Source organism: Otolemur garnettii, unplaced genomic scaffold (genome assembly GCF_000181295.1).
Source record: "Otolemur garnettii isolate 467f Iridium unplaced genomic scaffold, OtoGar3 scaffold00211, whole genome shotgun sequence".
Lineage (NCBI taxonomy): Eukaryota > Metazoa > Chordata > Mammalia > Primates > Galagidae > Otolemur > Otolemur garnettii.
Genome location: NW_003852606.1, coordinates 101,891 through 113,577, shown reverse-complemented (window position 1 = coordinate 113,577; position 11,687 = coordinate 101,891).

The following is an 11,687-nucleotide window of genomic DNA, read 5'->3' as shown; positions in this document are numbered from 1 at the left end:
TCTCTCTTTCTCTCTCCCCACATATATCTATACCATGGTACATCTGTCATGAGGAACAAACCAGTAGGGAGACCCAAGGTCTGGGAGACTCAGGGAGGGTTCTCTGGCATACCTGGCATAGCCATTGTCCCTTGAGGGTCACAGTGCTCAGAGGAACCTCCAAAAAATTTTGAACCTTCTGAAAGTAGGTGCAAGGAGGACATCGTGACATTTCATCTATAAATTCTCTATCTTGTATCACCTAATAACAAGGGCATGTTCCCTGGACAACCATAATGTCATATCATTATCCCCTTTAAGACCTTTACCAGTGATATTATCTAATAGTCAATATTGAAATTTCTCAACTGTCCCAGCAATGTACTTTGGAGCATTTCAAAAATTCAGGATCTTGTCTTACCCTCCCACCCAACCCCCCACAAAAATCTGACTATGCCGTCACAGATAAATCATAGGTTGATTCTCAAAAACAGAAGTAATACAGGCCACGTTCAAAAGGAGAAGTTACTAACAAAGGATAAAAAACAAAGCAAAACTCCAGTTGCCTTGAACATTACAAAACACTCATCTAAGAAACACCTGGGCTCAACAAGTAATTACAGCTGAAATTCTATAATTTTTTTTTTTTTGAGACGGAGCCTCAAGCTATCCCCCTGGGGGGAGTTCCATGGCCTCACAGCTCACAGCAACCTCCAACTCCTGGGCTCCAGCGAGTCTCCTGCCTCAGCCTCCCAAGTAGCTGGGACCACAGGCGCCCGCCACAGCACGGCCATTTTTTGGTTGCAGCCATCATTGTTGTTTGGCGGGCCCGGGATGGGGATTCAAACCCACCACCTTAGGTGTATGTGGCTGGTGCCTTAGCCGACTGAGCCACAGGCGCGGAGCTGAAGTTCTATAATTTTGAGAAGCACGTACACATCAAAAGGAAATTAGCAAAGCAAACAATTCAAGAAGCTAGAAGACGAATAAGTGCACTAAAAGCTGAAAGAAGCATTGACAGAGATTAGCGAGGGAAGTTTTAAAAAAGAATAATGAGGAAATGTATTTATTTGTTTGTTTGTTTAAAAAATTTTTAGACATAGTTCTTCCTCTGTCACCCAGGCTGGAGTGCAGGAAGTTAATTTAAAAGAAGAAATTGTGGACAATAGGAAGCTGGTTCTTGGGGGTGGGGTGGGGATAATTACTGTTTTGTGTGCCTCTCAACACACACAAGGGCGAACACACATGCCCAACACTAATATTCCTTTGCATTTGTGTTTGCGTACTTTTGTAAATACTCTTAAAAAGTCAGAATGGCACCCGCTGCTTAGCTAAGGGACACAGTTGCTTCCACTTCCCATGCCTCAGTTTCCACCAGTGTAAAATAGGTGGAATAATAGTCCCTCCCTCAAAGCATGGCTGAGACAAGTCACATTTGACAATGTGGATACCGCGCTTGGTTCGGTGAGTGGCGCTGAGAAAGAGCTACGCGTTTGCTCAGATCAATATAACCGGCTGTTAGAATAAATTCCTCCTAGAGGAATTGCTGGGTCAGAGGGCGTGTTCGACTTTGCCAGACACCACCACACAGGCTGTTTCCCACGCCTTCCGCCAACGCAACCGCAAAGGCAACCTTTTTGATCTTTGCCTTCTCAGAGGAGAAAAGTGGGATCCCGGGGTGGTTTTTAATTTGCATTGATTTTCTAATGAATGTGGTTAAGCTTTCTTACCGCGAGGCTCTGTGGTTTTAATCAGTTGCAGGATTCTCCGGAGGAGACCCCGGTCTTTGCGTGGGAAAGCCAGGCAGGGTGGTGAAGGTGGGTTTGGAGACCCCGTAGTTTCCTTGCACGGCCCACTGAGAAGATCTGGCATTTTCTTGGGACGCCTGGGTGAGAGTCGTGGAGGGTGATTTAAGCCTTGGGTTTCTACTCTGCCCAACAGGGACTAAAAATCCTCATCTCATAGAATTGCTGAGAGAACCCAAGGGGCGAATCACTCCTTTATTCATCCAATATTGATAGCTCAGGGGTATCAAGCATGTCCTAAGAACCAGGTTCCCTACAGAGTTTTTAAAAGTGTGAACGCCTAAAATCAGCATCTCAACCCTATGAGGGCAGTACTACGATTATGCCCATTGTACAGAGGAGGAAATTCGAAGCTCAGACAGGTAAAGTCACTTACCAAAGATCACAGGCAAGTAAGTGGTAGAGTCAGGACTTGGCCCACTGACTTATTAATCCATTCAGTTACGTTTATGGAGCTCCTGGCAGTTGAATGGCATTAAGCACTGGAGAAAGTTGAAGGAGACGGACATCCCAGGAGGAGGGACTGACATCCAGGGGTGGGACTAGCCTCCACCTCCTCACTAAGCCCTGTCCCCAAAGTTGCTGAGTGGATTCGTAATAGGTCCGCATGTAAGCCCTGGGGACTCAAACTGTGCCTGGAAGGAACAGAGCTTTTACAGAACTCGCAGCGTCAGCATGACAGTATTGAAGGGAAGATCCCACAGAAGGATCTGCACCTCCCAGGCAGCAGAGATAATCACTTGCTCTTAATCACTACCTCTGTTTCTCTCAGGCAATGAGGAAGGAGAGGCGGCGCCCCCCAACACCGCCTGGTTTGAGATGTTCCCAGCTGTAGGAGACAGACAGTCACCAAGTGTCGGAAAATAGCTGTCATGAGACTCCTCACCTCCTGACACCTTGCCAGCCCGCCCAAACCCCTCCCATATGGCTGTGAAGTTGTAGGATTTTTTCCTGTTGGCTGAGCACCTCTGTGCTTCCCTATCATTACAGCGGCTGGCTGGGGGCAAACTTACTCGCCTGAGGTCTCAGGCAGGATGTTGATTTTAGGGTGGAGATTCGAACTCAGTGCTGTATGAGTCCAGAGCCTGGGTCTTCCCTTCTGCCCTCAGTACCACCAAATGTTCCCATTCTTGTTCACAGAGAGTAAAATAAAGAGGAGGGGATGTGACAGCCTTAGCCTGATGTCCATTCACGATGGGGTGGGTTTTTTGCTTGCTTTGTGTCTGGGACACACATGATGCTATCACATGCACGGCCTTGCAGCACCTGAGAGCCTGGTGCACTGAGTGGCTGTGACTCACTTGTTGAAAGTGGGGACCCCTCATGTGCCTTCCCATGTAGTAGGAAGTGCTAGGGACCCCAAATAAGTCAGGCTCCGACCCGATCTCAAAGAGCCCTGACCTCCTCCACGCACAGAGAGGCATGGAGGGGGTCAGGCTGTGGCAGAGGGGTGCCAGTGGGCCCAGAGGAAGGGGCTTAAGTCAGAAGTGGTACCAGGTGGTGCCGGAGGACTTCATCCAGGCTGCTGGGGAGGGAGGAGGTGGAAGGGGCAGAGAGAGTAGGGGAGGGGTGGGGGCTGTACCAGGCACTGTCAGGCTGGGGGAGGGAAAGGCTAAACTCTAGGGGTCCCTGTCCCCCCCCATCCTTTCTCCTCCCTGCTCTCCCCCTCCTTTCCCCTCCACCATTTCCCTTCCTTCTACCCACTCCTAGGTCTTGGGCACTTTGAGGACCACAAGAACGAAAGACAGGGCCTGGCCAAGCCAGCCATCCTGGTCCCCTCCCTCTGCCACTCCTTCCCCTTTCCTGTCACCAGCTTTCCTCTCCCACTGCCTGGCCTTTCCTTCCAGGCCTCTCTTTTGGCAGTCTTGGATCCAGACTCCTCTCCAGAGGGCCTGTTGCTCCCCCTTCTCATTCCAGAGGTAAACTCAGCAACTGAATGACTGTGTGACCTTCACAGAGCTTCTACTGGCTGGTCTATAAAATGATTTTATTTGCTGCTCTGATTTAGTGACTTACAACAACACAAATGCACTGGGGCCATGGGACGGCCATGGGACGTGCTAATGTGGCCTGTGGGTCCTGACGGTGTCATCCAGCTCGCAGAGGATCTGTTGGAGACTTGATGGCTATTACCTCCAGGAGCCTGGAGCCCAGTGTGGCCTGCCATCTTCCTCCTCTGTGCCCTGGCTTCCTCATCTTTATTTGCTGGAGGTGGCCAGTCCTGGCTAGGATCAAGGCTGCAGGGTCCCTCTTGCCTCCTCCTCCTCCTTTGTCAGTGCCTGATTCCACCACTAGGCTGGAGCCAATGCCATTCATTGTCCTCCTGCTGCTGACCCTCACCTGGATGTGCTTCTGACTGGCCCCTGCATGGCAACCTCTTGCCACTTGGACCCTAGCAACCCTCTGCTCTATGTGTGTGTGGACCACGCCTTCAGGTGATGTCTGTGCCAGGCCCTCATTTGTGCCAAGGGGGAGGGTCTGAGGAAGGACAGATGCAATCAGGCACTGGGGATGGAGGCTGAGCTATGATGGGAGGACCTGAGGGAAATTCCTGGAGAGTTAGGGATAGTGTTTGGGTGGTGGGCTGGTCTCCCTGCTCCTCAGTCTTCAGAAAATGTGAGACACTGAGCTGAATGCAGAGATGGTGGGTGGGGGTGAGGAGGCAGAGAGAGCTGGAGGTGGAGGAGGAGATGGAGACTCAGAGACAGGGGGACAGAGACCCAGAGGGGGGGCAGAGATTAGGGGACAGAGACCTACAGAGGGGGGGCCAGAGACCCAGAGAGAGGGGTAGAGACCCAGAGGGAGGAGGGACAGAAATTAGAATCAGCAGGGGTGGGAGTGGGGAGGGGCAGAGACCCATAGAGAGACAGAGACCGGGGGTGGGGGGCAGAGACCCTGAGAGAAGCAGCAAGATGGAAGAAGAGATGCACAGAGATGCAGATGGGATGAAATCCCACAGATGTGGCTGCAGCTGGGAACCAGCCAGACAGAGGAGGTGAGAGCGGGAGGAGAGAGCTTCAGGGAGAGACCAAGTGGGAAATGAAACAGAAAAAGATATGGAGTTAAAACCCCAGAGGGACACAGAAACATGGGCACTTTAGTGAAAGATGGAAACAGAACTGGTGTTGGAAGGACAGGAGAGAGAACGACAGTGGGGTAAGGACAGAGACAGAGGCAGACAGATCAACTGAGAGGCAGCAAGAGACAGGTCAGAGACTGGTAGAACATGAGCCTAGCTGTAAAGACCGGAACACAGACAGGGCAGAGGAATTTGGCAGGTGGAATTTTTGGGGACCAACCTTCCTGGCTGAGTAATTCTTGAGATATGGGACTTCCAGTGCCCAGGCCACACAAGTCCATGCAAACTGGGTGTTTCAGTCCCTGAGGTGGGACAGAGTACTGATGTGGCTTTTCTGGTCCCATTTTCTATCCCCTGTGCTCTCTGTCCCTCTTGCTCCCTTCCCTGGGAAACGATGTCATTTGCCTCCTTCATTTTCAAACTCCCAAGTCTTTCCAAACTGAAGGTTAATTTCCATACCACGTTCTGAGTCTCCAGTGTATCCACAGAGCTGCCTTCAAAGTGCATTCAGCTCCAAGATGGAGACACATCTTCAGCAAACGCATTACGGTGATGCCTTTTGCCCCTGATTGCACAGCAGTCTCTTGGGGGAGCTTTTAAAACAAAATCAATGCCCAGGCCCCCTGGCGCGGTGGTTTAAGTGGTCCAGGGTGGAACTCTTTCCCTTCCCAGGGACCATCTATCTCCATGTGCCTGTGGTTGTGAAAATGCAACCTTGATAACTCCCAGGGAACAGAGAAACCTGGCACTAAGTGGTTGAAAACCCTGGGGGTGGAAAGAAAGGGATGAATGGAAAGATGAACGCCATTGTCCATATTTGTTTTACAGTGACACCCGTGGAGGTGGGGGCAGCGGGAGTCAGACCTTGCTTAGAAGTCCCCACCCTGAAACTGGGGGAGAAAAGTGGGAGGCAGAAGGCAGGAGAGACTGACTTGGCTTGGGGTGGTGAGGAAGACTTCTGGGACAGTGACACAAAGGTCACTCTGGGCAGGGGCCACAACAAGTGCAAAGGCATTTGTCAAAACTGCCAAGGTATAGCATTTTGGGTCATCTTTGAAATATATGTGGCTATACCATGCCATAGGGGGCATGGGAGATGGGTGAGATTAAAAAAAGAAAATAAGAATGGAGAGATTCAGGTTTCACAGTCTCCAATGCCAGGCGGAGGGCTGGGATTCTTATTTGGGGGAATGGGAAGCCAGGGGAGGGGCAGAATTGACTCTGAGAACTGAAGGAGAGAGACAGAAGGCTGGGACAAGGAGGCAAGGAGGAGGAAGGATGCAGCAAACTCCCCCAGCTCTGAGAGTTGCAGTTTGCAGGAATCAGCATCGCTGTCCCCACTGCAACCCTTGTGCAGGCCAATTTCTGGCTGAAGAAATAGTCCAAGACTGCCACTGTGTGGTTTCTTAGAGTCTTACAAGCAAGGACTCTAAGCAAGACTAAGTGTAAGTCTAAAGTGTTTGTAATCCACGAATATTATATTAATCTGAGCTGAAAGGCCGGTGCGTGGGATTGCCTGAACTCACGGGTTTGAGACCAGCCTGAGCCAGAGTGAGACTTCGTCTCTAAAAATAGCCAGGTGTTGTGGGTGGCTCCTATAGTACCAGCTACCCAGGAGGCTGAGGCAAGGGAGTTGCTTAAGCCCAGGAGTTTGAAGTTGCTGTGAGCTATGATGCGACAGCACTCTATCAACGGTGACAAAGTGAAACTCTGTCTCAAATAAAAAAAAAAAATCTGAGCTGAAATTGTAGTGTGACTATTAATCACCTCATAAATGGAATTTTTAGGCTTTTCCTGGGAAACTCAACACATATATCTACCTTTTCAGAACTGAGTTGAAATGAAATTGCTTCTTACCAAGTGAGAAGGTAGTTGAGGCTCAAATGAAGGCTGGTGTATCCCCCAGGGCATTCACCTGAGCCTGTTGGAGATGCTGTCAGGGAATGGGGAGGAGGAATTCAATGAGGGGGGCTGCTAACAGATTGCCTAACTGGGACTCTGAGCTTTTTTATGGGAAAGGGTATTGGCAGTGGGTATTGAAGGTTGAATAGGAGTTTGAAGAGAAAAGAGGAAACTGTATTGATATACTATGATAACAAAGAAGATGATGATAAATATAGACCCTCTAAAGCTTATAAACTCCCTTAATATCTTTGATCTCAGGCTGCCCTTGCTGTGGCCTTCTTCAGCCCATTGGACAAAGATTTTTGCTTTTGTCTGATAGAGAAGAAAATGAGCTTGGAGAGAAGTAAGGAGTCTGAAGTACGCAGCAGTCTGTGTTGGTGCCAGGTGGTGAGTCAGCCCTGCTCTTGCTCCCTTCTGTGCTCTTGCACCTAGAATTGGAACATCCTTCCTCCACTAGGAATGCTCCTCACAGATTCCTATTCACCCCTCAAAACCCAGCTCAGTCTGAGCCTTCATCACCCTCCTCCCTCAGACCCAGGAGTTCACCCCCACACCCAAACACCCAGGTGTGCAGGCCTGTGCTGGTACGAGGAGGACCAGGATGTGCTGATTCAGTTACATTTAATTGGTCTCAGAGGCTGGTGTCATGGTTCAGCCAGAGACAGGGCTGTGGGATTCAGGGGTCCTGTGTGTTTTCACTGTTGAGCCTGAGAGAGGAAAGGAGACAGAGACAGAGAGATACACACAGACATGAGAGAGAGGAAGGGAGCGGATGATAAGATGGGGATCAGACAGACACACGTTCAGCCCCCCACTTCCCCACCTCCTGTCACTCACCTTGTTGAAGAAGTAGATGGAGGCGAGGATGGTGAACACAGCCATGGCCAGGGTCACATTCTGGGGAAGGAGGTCAGAGGTCAGGACTTTTTCCCTGCCCTGGCCCTGGCCCTGCCCCAGGCCTCCATCCCCTGTCAGATCCCTCCTCACTTCCTGAAAGTTCATGGCCATGGGGCTACAGCCGCTCACCGGCGGGACGTCTCTCTCCCGCGCGACCTCTCTCTCGACCTCTCTTTCCTGTTCCAGGGCCTCTGAGTAAAGAAGAGGAGAAGCCACTGGAACCTGAGAGGGGGTTGTCAGAGAGACCAGAATGGCAGTCATGGCAACAAGGGAAGGGCATTCTGGGTGGAGGAGTCAGCTAGGCAGGGGCTTTGGGGGGTGGGGTGGGCACAGTGTGTCACATGCTATTGCTGAGCCTGGAGAGTCCATGCTCCAAGTGCCTCAGGAGTTTGGGTTTTTCCCAGGAGGGTGCTAGAGAGCCATGGGAGGGTTGTGAGTAGAGAGGGGGAAGGATCAGTTCTCCATGTTCCAGGGTCCGGTCACCAGTTTGGGGAGTGGGAGTGGCAGTGACAGGGCAGAAACTGTGATGGCAATAGCAGCAGCAACCACACACCCATTATCATGACCGCCCCTTGGCAGCCCTGATGGTCACTCAGCCGGCCCTCCTTCTCATTTTGCAGGTGCCTGCACTCTTTTCAGCCATGATGGCTTTTGAAGCAACTTCCACATTACCAGAAATACAGAGGCTGGAGAAACGTGCAGTTGATCCTCAACGTGTCTGGATTCTGTGCTTGTGAATTCATTTACTCTCTAAAATGCATTTGTGGGCTGTGTGCGCAGTGGCTCACACCTATAATCCCAGGACTCTGGGAGGCTGAGGTGGGTAGATTGCTTGAACTCAGGAGTTTGAGACCAGCCTGAGCAAGAGCGAGACCCCTATCTCTACTACAAAATAGAAAAAAATAGGCAGACATAATGGTGGGTGCCGATAGTCCCAGCTACTCGGAGGCTGAAGCAAGAGGATCGCTCCAGCCCAAGAGTTTGAGGATGCTGTGAGCTATGGTACCATAGCACTCTACCAAGGGCAACAGAGTGAGACTCTCTGAAAAAGAAAAAGAAGTGCATTTGCACTCTGCAAATCAGTACTTGATCATTTGTGGACGTGGATACCACTGCTAAAAATGTGAGCTGCATGACATGCTCAGGTCCAGCTGAGGTGGAACGAGGAAGACCATGTTGACCCCTACAGGATGGAGACTGCAGGGGATGCTGCAGAATGAGAGGCTGGGCTCTGGGACCAGCTGAAGGGATTTAAATCCCAACTCCAGCACCTGTGAGTGAGGCAGCCTCCTGTGAATAACTTAAGATTTCTGAGCCCTTTTTCTATTTATCTTTTTTTTTTTTTTCCAGTTTTTGGCCGGGGCTGGGCTTGAACTCACCACCTTCGGCATACGGGGCCAGAGCCCTACTCCTTTGAGCCACAGGCGCCGCCCCCTGAGCCTTTTTTCTTTGCTTATGATATAAAGAAGATAGAACCTATCCTAAAAAGGCATTTGTAGGGATTGAAGATAATCATCTATGTGTGCACACGTGTCTGTTTATATCTACATCCATTGCAAAAAGAGAGAATATATGGTTTTGTTACTCAGGTAGCTACTCTATATTCAAGACAGATATAGTTTCATTGTTTATGGTAGTTATGTTGTTTAACTGTGAACATTGAATCAGCATATACAAAACCATTACTTCCATGGAAAAACATTTTATATATATATATATATATTTTTTTTTTTTTTCTTTTGAGAGATGGGGTCTCACTTTTGCTGAGGCTGGTCTCAAACTCATGAGCTCAAGCAATCCACCCACCGTGGCCTCCCAGAGTGCTAGGATTACAGGCATGAGTCACCTCACCAGGCCGAGAGATACATTTGCTTGGTCCATGTCACCAAGCAAAACAAAGGCAAGTGGACTTGCTCTATTTGTAAAAATCTGTAAGAGATGTGATCAGATTCGATGTGATCCTGGACTGGTTGTTAGTTTCGATGAACCGCCTATAAAGAATATTTGGGGAGAAATTAGGGGACATTTGAATAGAGAGTGGGTATCAGTATTATTGCCATGGAAAGGAGGAGATTGTTAATTAACTGGAAAAAGCAGGTTACAAAATTACAGACTCAGTATGATATCATTTGGGTAAGAAGTACTTAAAGGTGCATTAAAATGTGCATTAGACAATCTGCAATGATGTTCTATGTCAGCATCACAGCAGAAAGCAGCAAGCATAGCTCAGAAGGGTTTAAACTGGAGTGAGTTTAATAAGGGACCGTGTTTAGAGGCAGCAACAGAGTTAAGGTGTGAGCAGAGACCAGCACTGGGTAGGGCAGCACCTGGGGGCTTAGCAACAGCAGGGAGCTGCTACCACCCTGCTGGGGTTGAATTGAACCCCCCCAAACAATATGTTGAAGTCCTCATTCCTGGTGCCCATATGTGTGACCTGATTTGGAAATGGGATTTTTGCAGACGTAACCAAGTTAAGCGGTTACAAGTTAAGCTCGTGTCCTTCAAAGAAGAGACATGGACAGAGAGAGGCACAGGGAGAAGATGGCTATGTAACAATGGAGACAGAGACCACAGGGATGCAGCCACAAGGCAAGAATCAACAAGGATTGCTGGCAACACCAGAAGCTGGGAGAGAGGCACGGTACAGATTTTCCCTCACCCCAGAGTTGCCAGAAGGAACCAGCAACCCTGCTTGACACTTTGAACTTGGACTTCCAGCTTCCAAAACTGAGAGAGAATAAATGTCTGTTTTGTTAAGCCACGCAGTTTGTGGTAATTTGTTACAGCCATGCCCCAGGACATTAACACCCCTCTCCCCACTTGGGATATCAAGGGGCAGGGAAGGAGTGATGCCACCTCACCGGAAGACAGAGGAGTCTTGAGGAGCTATGGGTGGGCATCTTCCATCCTCCATTTTCCTGCCCTTCCTCTGGCTGACCTCAGCCTGAGTCAGGAGGGCAGGGCCAGGCTGGTGCTGAAGGCACAGAGAAGGGCAGAAAGTGGATTCAGAGGAGCACATAGGCAAATTGGGAAAGAACTAGAATGCTTTCCCATATTTACTTGTCAGGGGTTGAATCACGGTCCCTCAAGATGTTCATGTCCTAATCCCTGAAACCTATAAATACATGACCTTTGCAGATTCACTTAAGGATTTTTTTTTGAGGGGGGTGACAGTCTAACCTTGTCGCCCCTGATAGAGAGCTGTGGCATCATAGCTCACAGCAACCTCAGACTCTTGGGCTCAAATGATTCTCTTGCTTCAGCCTCCCGAATAGCTGGAAATACAGGTCCCCGCCACAATGCTGGGCTATTTTTAGAGTCAGGGCCTTGCTCTAGCTCAGGCTGGTCTTGAACTCCTAGGCTTAGGCAATACACCCACCTTGGCTTCCCAGAGTGCTGGGATTATAGGCATGAACCACCTGGCCTGGCCACACTTAAGGTTCGTGACGGGCTGATGATCCTGGAGCATCCAGGTGACCTAGTACTATCATAAGTGTCCTTGTAGGAAGAATGCGGAGGGAAATCTGATGGTAGATACCAAAGGGCTGGGGTGCAATGGCTCACGCCTGTATTCTCCGCACTCTGGGAGGCTGACGTGGGAATATTGCTTGAGCTCAGGAGTTTAAGACCAGCCTGAGCAAGAGTGAGACCCCTATCTCTGCTAAAAATAGAAAAACTAGCCAGATGTGTGGCAGGTGCCTGAGTCCCAGCTACTTGGAAGTCTGAAGCAGGAGGATTATTTAAGCCCAGGAGTTTGAGGTTGCTGTGAGTTATGATGCCATGGCACCCTACCCAGGGCAACAGAGTGAGCTGTCTCAACAAAAAAAGAAAAAAAGAAAAGAAACCAAAGACCAATCTGACAGCTGAAGTAGGTGCCTCACTGCTGGCTCTGAAGATGGAGAAAGGAGCCACAAGGCACGGAATTCAGCTCCAGAAGCTGGAGAAGGCCAGGAAAGGGCCTGTCCATCGGAGCCTTTGGAGGGAGGGTGGCCCTGACCACATCTTGCTTTCTTTTTTTTTTT